A 9,740-nucleotide genomic window follows, 5' to 3' on the forward strand; every position below is an offset into this window, starting at 1 on the left:
TCTATATATCTTATGGTTTTGGGGCTGATATCGAGGTCTTTAATCCATTTGGATTTTACCTTTGTACATGATGTTAGCTGGGGGTCTAAGTTTAATTTTTTGCAAGTGGCTATCCAATTGTGCCAACACCACTTGTTGAAGAGGCTTTCCCTGCTCCATTTAGGATTTCCTGCTCCTTTATCAAAAATTAGATGGTTGTATCTCTGGGGAACATTTTCTGAGTATTCAAGCCTATTCCACTGATCTGAGGACCTATCCTTATTCCAATACCATGCTGTTTTGATAACTGTTGCTTTGTAGTACAGTTTAAAGTTGGGAAAAGTAATTCCTCCCATATTCTTTTTCCCAATGATTGCTTTAGCTATTCGAGGGTGTTTATTGTTCCAAATGAATTTCAAAAGTGTCTGATCCACTTCTTTGAAGAATGTCATGGGTATCTTTAGAGGGATGGCATTAAATCTGTATAATGCCTTGGGGAGTATTGACATTTTGATGATGTTAATCCTGCCAATCCATGAGCAGGGTATGTGTTTCCATTTCCGTGTGTCCTCTCTTATTTCTTGGAGCAGAGTTTTATAGTTTTCTTTGTATAGGTCCTTCACATATTTAGTCAAGTTGATTCCAAGATATTTGAGTTTGTGTGGTACTATTGTGAATGGGGTTGTTTTCTTAATGTCCATTTCTTCTTTATTACTGTTGGTGTATAGAAAGGCCATTGATTTTTGTGTGTTAATTTTGTAGCCTGCCACCTTGCTATATGAGTCTATTGTTTCTAGAAGCTTTTTGATAGAGTCTTTAGGGTTTTCTAAGTAGAGTATCATGTCATCTGCAAACAGTGAGAGCTTGACTTCTTCCTTTCCTATCTGGATTCCCTTGATATCCTTTTCTTGCCTAATCGCTATAGCAAGTACTTCCAGTGCTATGTTGAATAGGAGTGGTGAGAGAGGACAGCCTTGTCTTGTGCCAGAATTTAGAGGGAAGGCTTTCAGTTTTTCTCCATTGAGGATAATATTTGCCACTGGCTTGTGGTAGATGGCCTTCACTATATTGAGAAAGGTTCCCTCCATTCCCATCTTGCTGAGAGTTTTGATCAAGAATGGGTGTTGGACCTTATCAAATGCTTTCTCTGCATCTATTGATATGATCATGTGGTTTTTATTTTTCTTGTTATTGATGTTGTGTATTATAAGGTTTTTAAAGATGACCAATTGGATTGTATATGCCCTTATAAAGGTTGTAAGATGATCCTTTAGAGGTTTCGGTTATCTGGCTCTTCCTCCTCATTTCCTCAATATCAAGAGGAAGAGAGAGAGGAAGAGAATATTTAGTGGAGAATTCAAACTATCTTGGAAGACAATGAATGTATCATGAAAGAATGATTGCTAGTGGAGTTTTCTTACTTCTCTCTAGGATCTTGAACTATTGCATGGATTTTTGTTTGGAAAGATCATGTTGGTTGCAATGTTAATGTTGAATTAGAGATGTTTGAGTCTAGACATATATAGACTTTAACAAAAAGACTGCTGCATAGCTGCTTTAGTAGACACTGTGTGCCTCTCAGATCACCTTTCACTAGGTTGGGTTTTATCCTCCAACTGCAGTGACAGTGACTAATGATTCACAGCTGGTCCTTTCTCTAGAAAATTGTGCACTATTAATAACAGATATTCTCCCAAGAGTTACACTGGCTCAATCAGTGACTATTTAGGATAGAAGTGGAGTACAGGGGTTCACTCCCTTGACTCAAAAAGGGAATTACTTTCTGATTTGTCAGTTATCTTGTATGGATATATTTTTAAAACTTAGTTTTGTTCCCATTGTAGCTTTTTGTCATTATTAGGGCCACATCTAGTAAAAAATTATTAAAAAAACAAAAAACCAATCAAATGTGGACATGTAAGATAATATAGGGATTAGGGGCTGGAGAGATAGCACAGCGATAGGGCATTTGCTAGGACAGACGGTGGTTTGAATCCCAGCATCCCGTATGGTCCCTCGTGCCTGCCAGGAGAAATTTCTGAGCACAGAGCCAGGAGTAACCCCTGAGCACTACCGGGTATGACCCAAAACCAAAGCAAACAAACAAAAGATAATATAGGGATTAGAATTTATACCTTACAAATTCCAGACTTTAATTCAATCTCTGACACTACATGGCTCCCTATATATACTGAATGTACCCTGGTGACACCAGTATCTGATCAGAAACAAATACATTTTTGTTCCAATTTTAGTATATGTGCTGCCAAAGTGAGCACAGAACCACACACATTTTTGTTTTGTGTTTGAGTCACACCTAATGATGTTCAGGTGCAATATGTATTACTGGGGATTAAACCTAGCCCAATCACATGCAAGGCAAACACCATAGCTGTAGGACTATCTCTCCACCAGAGAACTAATTCTTGAGCTTTTGCAATGAACCATCTAGCCCAGTTGGATGATAATTACCATGAGCAGCTCTTATGGCCCTTGAACATTGCTTGGGAGGCCTCCTAAGTAAAAATGAACAAATCTATTCATAATGAGTTATGATCACATATATGTATTTGATGCCAAAATAAGAGTTCTTTTCTTATTATTTTGGTTTTTGGGTCGCACCCAGTGGTGCTCAGGGGTTATTCCTGCTCTATGCTCATAAATTGCTCCTGGTAGGCTCAAGGGACCATATGGGATATTGGGATTCATCTGTCTGGGTCGGCTGCATGCAAGGCAAATGCCCTACAGCTGTGCTATCTCTCTGGCCCCAAGTTCTTTACTCTTTTGAGTCAGAATGAACTGTTTGCTAAAGGCACCATAATAAAGACCTCATCATTAACCAGAATTTGAGGAGACTATTAAAAAACTTCATTTAATTTTTGTTTAATTTTTGGGTGGGTTGAAGCTTCCAACCAATGTTCAAGGAACCCAGGGGTTACTACCAGCAATTCTTAGCTCCACAAATGAACCTGGAGTTTCAATGCCCTGATCAGAAATGTTTTACTGGGCCGAAGAGATAACATGGAGGTAAAGCATTTGCCTTGCATGCAGAAGGACGGTGGTTCAAATCCTGGCATCCCTGAGCCAGACAGGGGCTATTTCTGAGCATAGAGCCAGGAGTAACCCCTGAGCGCTGCAGGGTGTGACCAACCAACCAACCAAAAAAAAAAAAACCCAAAAATAAAAACCAAAGAAAGAAAAGAAAAGAAATCCCGTACTACCCAGGCCCAGTGGTCTGGGAGGTCACCAGGATAATCCTGGAGAGTGGAGGAGACCATGCCAAAGATAAAACCTGGGCATCTGCATGTAAGGTATGTATATTGGCCCCTTGAACTATCACCCTATCAGAAGGGCTAGACCAGAAGGACTATTTTTACCCTATCAATTAATATATGAAATTAAGCCTGAGACTCTATCTTCTCTTCACAATAATAAAGAAATGTGAGACACTTAACACAAATTTTAGAATGCAGGTGTCAAATAATACCATTTGGCAAAGCATGCACTGAAATGTAACAGAACCTCAGAGTAAATTTCCCACAGAAGAAGGGGTTAAATATAAAACATGAGAGAAGAAAATTTTGGTTTTATTTGTATAATTGGGGGTATAAAATGAAAAGGGGGTTTTACATTTAGTCATTGTATTCACGTTTAGCTCTTAATAATGTATTGGCAGTTTTATTGATTTGTATTACTCGTATCACCACTATATGTTCCTATGATTTCATTTTTAGCATGTCTTTATTTATTTATTTATTAAGGTTTTTGGACTACACCCTGTGGTGGTCAGGGGTTACTTTCTGGCTCTGTGCTCTGTTACCTCCCATTTAAAGAAAGCACGCACCAGATGTGGTTTTTTCCCTCCCTGGTGCAGTGCCTTCCTCCAAAAGAATTATTTGCCAAAAGGCCCACTTAGCGAAGTCAATCATTTGACCCTTTGCGTGGATTATTGGCAGTAATTTAACATGGCTGTAACATTACATTTTTCTCTCTATTTCGCCACTATAGAAATCAGGTCTCAGCTTTCCTTCAGACAAAGAAAAGACAGTACCAAAAGCCCGCCAAAAGTTCCACGCTGGCTAGCTTATTTGTGACTCGTATAACCTGGTGCCAGCAGCTTGTTTTTCTAAGTCTAGCTATGATGGTAAACAATTATTTCTGTCCCCTCAAAAATCTACTTTCCAGCGACCAGATAAACATCACAAATATTTTTATCTCTTTCTTCCTGGTTTCTTGAAAAACCTGTTTTTTTCCTTACCCAAAAAACATTTTCTTTACTAACACCCAACAGGACTTTTCCTCACCTGAAGCACGGTCTTTTAATGTGTAGATTTAAGGCTTGGTCCCTCATTGTACTTTCTCTGGAACATCTCCCACTCTTTGTTCTCCCTGACAACACCCTGCATTCCAGAGCCTGTGCTTAAAATGTCATCGGCTGAAAAATAAATTTGTCTTTCGTCTCTTGGACGTGAGTCCCCATACATCGTGTGTGGTAATTCATTTTTACGATATTATTCTGTTTTCCATCTATTTTGTGCTCCCGCTCTCTCCTTGTGAAAGGTTCCCGGACCCTACGAAGGCTCTGCTTAGGGACGCTGGCGTCTGCAGCAGATTGGCGCCCAATGCTTGGGGGCCATTGGGGGGAGTAAGCTGTCTCTTTTCTTTCTCCTATCTCTCTCTTTTTTTTCCTCTTTCTTTCTCATTTGTAGGTGCACGAAGTAGGAACCTCGTCAGAGTACCCAGGACTCCCTGGACAGCACCAGGTTTAAGACCAGAAGGTATACAGGTAACATGGGTCAAAATTATTCTAAGCAACAAATTCTTTCTGATACTATTCTTTCTGAGCTAAGGGTTCTGCCATATCACAACAACAGATACAGGAATTCGTTCAGTTCTTAGAGACTTATAGACTCTGGTTTATTGAGAGAGGTACTCTATGTTTGGAAGATTGGCTAGAAGTACAGCAGGATATTCAAGACGTATATGAAACTTATGGCCCTAATGACCACCTAACCCTTATTTGTACAATCTGGACAGAGATTATGGAGGTGATTGATGATAGACATGAATTAGTACATGCAGCTCAGACAACTAGGGCAGATATGGAGCGCAGTCACGATTATCAGTCCAGCCAGGCAGGAGGCTAATATAAATTTTAAAGGAAGAACTAGCAATCAGGAGCTTGACAGAGCAGAGGATGGCTCAGAAGAATTGACAGCCGGGATTCCTGTTCCTTCTATAGCATCTCTAACCTTAAGGACAAAGGAATCAACCAGAAGGCACCAAGATTATAGTTCTGCCTTCAAGGGTACTATTCAGGAAGCTCGTAGGACAGGCGATTTGGAATTCTGTACTCCTGATGGCTTGGGGATACTATATGAGATGCTAGGCATTGGATATTGGTTGGCCATGTACAAAGCCAAAACCTACTTCTGGCCTGTCAGCATGTTTTTCTTTTCTTTTCTTTTTTTTTTTTTTTTTGCTCAGGGCTTACTCCTGGCTCTGCACTCAGAAATTGCTCCTGGCCTAGGGGAACCATATGGGTCACCGGGGATCAAACGAAGGTCCATCCTGTCACATGCAAGGCAAATGCCCTACTGCTGTGCTATCACTTGCCCCCCCCAGCATGATTTTAAAGGGCACTGATATGTTCTAATTTCTAATTGGAAAATAATTCACTCCATTAGAATAATATATCTTCATAGTATTCCTCTACTATGGCAGATGGTTTGCCACTTGCTGACAAAGCTATATTAACTCAGTAAGGTCTTTAATAGAAAATGTAAATGTTAGGTATAGGACAATATAGTAGAGAAGCTAAACAACCAATTTGGGAACGATCCCGAGCACACCATATGATTCCCTGAGCACCTCAGGAATGATCCTGAGTACAGGGCCAGGAGTAAGCCCTGAGCATCACCTGCTGTGGTGCCAAAACAACATGTAAATATTGACTTTTTCACTCTGTCCTAATATTGAAAGCTTTCTGAACAATATAAAAATATCACCCAGGAACCTTACCTCAACTTAGATTTGAAATAGTTATCATTATCATATAAAATAAAATATTAACCTTTTTTCCTGGCAATAATTATAAAAAAAGTATATCATGTAATATGGTATGCATGTGGAAACAAGTAAGGGTACCTTTGAACAAAAGTTTTTTTTTTTTTTTGATTGTTTGGGCCACACTCGGTGATACTCAGGGGTTAAACCTGGCTATATGTTCAGAAATCGCTCTTGGCTTGGGGGACCATATGGGACTCCGGGAGATAGAACTGCGGTCTGTCCTGGGTCAGTTGCATGCAAGGCAAATGTCCTACTGCTGTGCTATCGTTCTGGCCCCAACAAAAGTATTTTTTTAATTTTGTTTAAACATTGTGATTTACAAAGTTGTTCACAATCCAATTGTTTCTGACATCCATTGTTCCAACACCAATCCTACCAACAGTGTAACATTTCCTCTACCATTGTCCCAGTTTCTGACTCATCCCCAAACTCCAAACCTGTTCTTTGGAAGACACAAAATAAACTATTTTATATTGATTGTTAAAACTAAATGAAAATGGAATTATCAAAAAATATTTCAGTAAAAATATCTGCAAAAAATGGTAAAATATCACACTACGGTTCTAAGTCATGTATGAAGTTTTATTAAGTTGTTTGCTGCTGTTTAAGCATTCTGTGTTTTGGTTTATTGTGCTTTGTTGTTTTTTCTGCTACTTCCCTATCTATTTTGGTGTTCTATTACTGAAGTGTCAGTATTGAGAAATTCAGAGCTATCGAGTGGCATAATACTCTGCGAACTCCAAGATCTAGGAGCTGGGTTAATGAATTTACATGGCAGGGGTCTGGGATGTGGGTATGGTTGGTGGAGCTTCTGGAAGTACAGAACTTGGGGGAAGACTATCAGTTCCCACTCCAAGAAGACTCTAAATCCAAAAACTAGTGTGCCTGTTTTTCTGTTTGTTTGTTTTGTTGTAGTTTTTGTCAGTTTGGTATCTGCAAAGATTAGCCATAAAGCAGTGGAATTGGGCTGTTGATAAGGCAGTGCCTCTGGGGTGTAGATGTAGATGCTGGGGCTTCAGCAATGCACATGGAGACTTAGCCCGCTGTCCCCCTTCTGATGGTGTCCCAGAATTTTCAGCCAGAAGACCAACGTACATGTGAATTTTAGTGGCTTGGCTTAAATCTGTGAAGAAAAGTTTTATCTGGAAATTTTGAGGATGAAGTGAAATTTATGCCACCACTCAATAACTTGAAAGATACAGAAACCAAGTTTAGTGGAAAAGGTTCTCATCAACATTCTTCCCAAACCACCCTTCACGCACATTTGCATTGCTCTTGTATATCTCTTTATTAACACAAGTAGAAACAAACTAGTTCTACTTAGACATCCTCAATGGATATTCTATTCCTTAAAGACCTATTCTATAGGGGCTAGGGTGATATTACAGTGGGTAGTGATAGTGCAGTTGCCTACAGTGGTTGGCAACCTGCAGCTTGCGAGCCACATGTGGCTCTTTCCACTTTTAATTTGGCTCTTCTGTGTGCCCGCCGACGGCTCCAGGAGTCAGGACTCTGCTCCTAGCCTCTGTCAGTGCGCGCCCTATGTGGCTCTCAAAATAAATTTCAATTGTGGTTTTGGTGAGATTTGGCTCAGTTGAAAAAAAAGGTTGCCGACCACTGGCCTAGCACACAGCTGATCTGGGTTCTGTCCCTGGCATCCCATATGGTCCCCCAAACCTGCCAGAAGTGATTTCTGAGCAGAGAGCTCACAAGTAAACCCTGAGCACTGCCAGGAGTGGCCCCAAAACAAAATCAAAGCACTTTTACTATATTTTAGTATAAGGGAGATATTTGTATTTAATTTAATAGGAATTACTTTTAGTTCAGAGAGATAGGAACACTTTTTTTTTTTTTTTTTTTTTTGGTCTTTGGGTCATATCCGGCAGCGCTCAGGGCTTACTCCTGGCTCAGAAATCGCTCCTGCAGGCTCAGGGGACCATATGGGATGCCGGGATTCGAACCATTGACCTTCTGCATGAAAGGCAAATGCCTTACCTCCATGCTATCTTGCCAGCCCCAAGGAACACATGTTTTACGTACAAGGAAGCTTTTATTGCATCTGAAGAATCACATGGTTTTCTGACCACCAGCATATATGCAAACAAAATGGCCCATTTTATTTTTACTCTTTAATATATTAGAGAACTAGCTTTAAGGATTTATTTATAAGGGAATGCACAATATGTATGTGTGTGTGTGTGTGTGTGTGTGTGTGTGTGTGTGTGTGTGTGTGTGTATACTTAAGGAACATCATTTTTTAACTTATTGAGCTCACATACTCAGCAAAGCATATTCTCTTGGTTAACTTCTGCTTCTCTGACCTTCCTCCACTTTATTTTCCAATCCTGACTAGAAAGGAAGAAAGAAGCCCAAATAATGGCTTTTTATGTCACTTTTATTCAATATAGTACTGGAAGCACTTACCAAAGATGTTAGGCAAGAAAAAAGATATTAAGGGCATTTAGGAAAGTAAGAAGTTAAGATTTCACTATTTGCAGATGACATAATACTATGTTTAGAAAAGCCTAAAATTCTACAAAGAAAGCCCCCTAAAACAAATTTGTATAACATTTGCAAAATTAACATGAAAAAGTAAATGGTTTAAAAAAAGAAAAATTTGCACATATTTCCTATGTGAAAATAATCAAATATAAGAGACATATTTAAAAAACAATTCTACATCACAAAGAACAAGAGAAATCAGTGCTGGCATGAATGCAGAAAAAGGGACTCTCATTGACTGCTGTGGGAATGTAGAAAACAATATGAATATTTCTGAGATAAAAAAAACTAGAGATTGACTTTACATATGATCCAGAAATACCATTTCTAAGGACATACCCTAAGAACCCCAAACGGCTGTGACTATCTTTGGTCCAGTTATGTTAGAGAACTTCTTTGAGTTTTCTCTAGGAGAGTGGGTGGCATAACGAGTAGAGTGTGTTGAGAATCCGAAGGAATAAAAGACCACACGAGGCTATGTGGGAGAACAAGGTGTTTTGATCTTTGATGTGAAGAATCAGGGGTATACATGGAGGAGTTTGCCAATCAGTTTTTTCCTATGGTATGAAAAGAATGCTCACATTTGTTTCTATGCAAAGTACAAATATATTTCTTGTTGACATAAGCATTATCAGAATACATTGTTTGACTTCGAAAACAATTCACCTGGCTTTAGGTGGTACACAGACCTGATGAAGAGATATATTTCAAGTACGAATCCAGAGTTAAAAAGGAGAAGGTTAGGGGTTGGAGCAATAGCACAGTGGTAAAGCATTTGCCTTGCATGAGGCCAACACAGCACTGACCCTGGTTCAAATCCTGGCATCCCATCCGGGTATGACCCAAAAACCCGAGAGGGGGGGAGGGAGAGGGAGAGGGAGAAAGAGGGAGGGAGAGGGAGGGAGAGGGAGGGAGAGGGAGAGAGACGGAGAGAGACGGAGAGGGAGATGGAAAGGGAGAGAGGGAGAGAGAGGGAGAGAGAGAGGGAGAGGGAGAGAGAAAGAGAGAGAGACGAGAGGTTAATTTTAACATCTCAAAACAGTTCTTGTCTGACGAATCTCCGATGTAAATTAGGGGAGTTAGCAAGGAGCTGAGTTTCCCTATCAGACTTCCTATTTCTGAGGGGAAAGTTTTTTTTTCGGGGGGTCACACCCAGCAGTGTTCAGGGGTTACTCCTGGCTCTGTGCTTA

This window comes from Suncus etruscus, chromosome 10 (assembly GCF_024139225.1).
Source record: "Suncus etruscus isolate mSunEtr1 chromosome 10, mSunEtr1.pri.cur, whole genome shotgun sequence".
NCBI classification, from domain to species: domain Eukaryota; kingdom Metazoa; phylum Chordata; class Mammalia; order Eulipotyphla; family Soricidae; genus Suncus; species Suncus etruscus.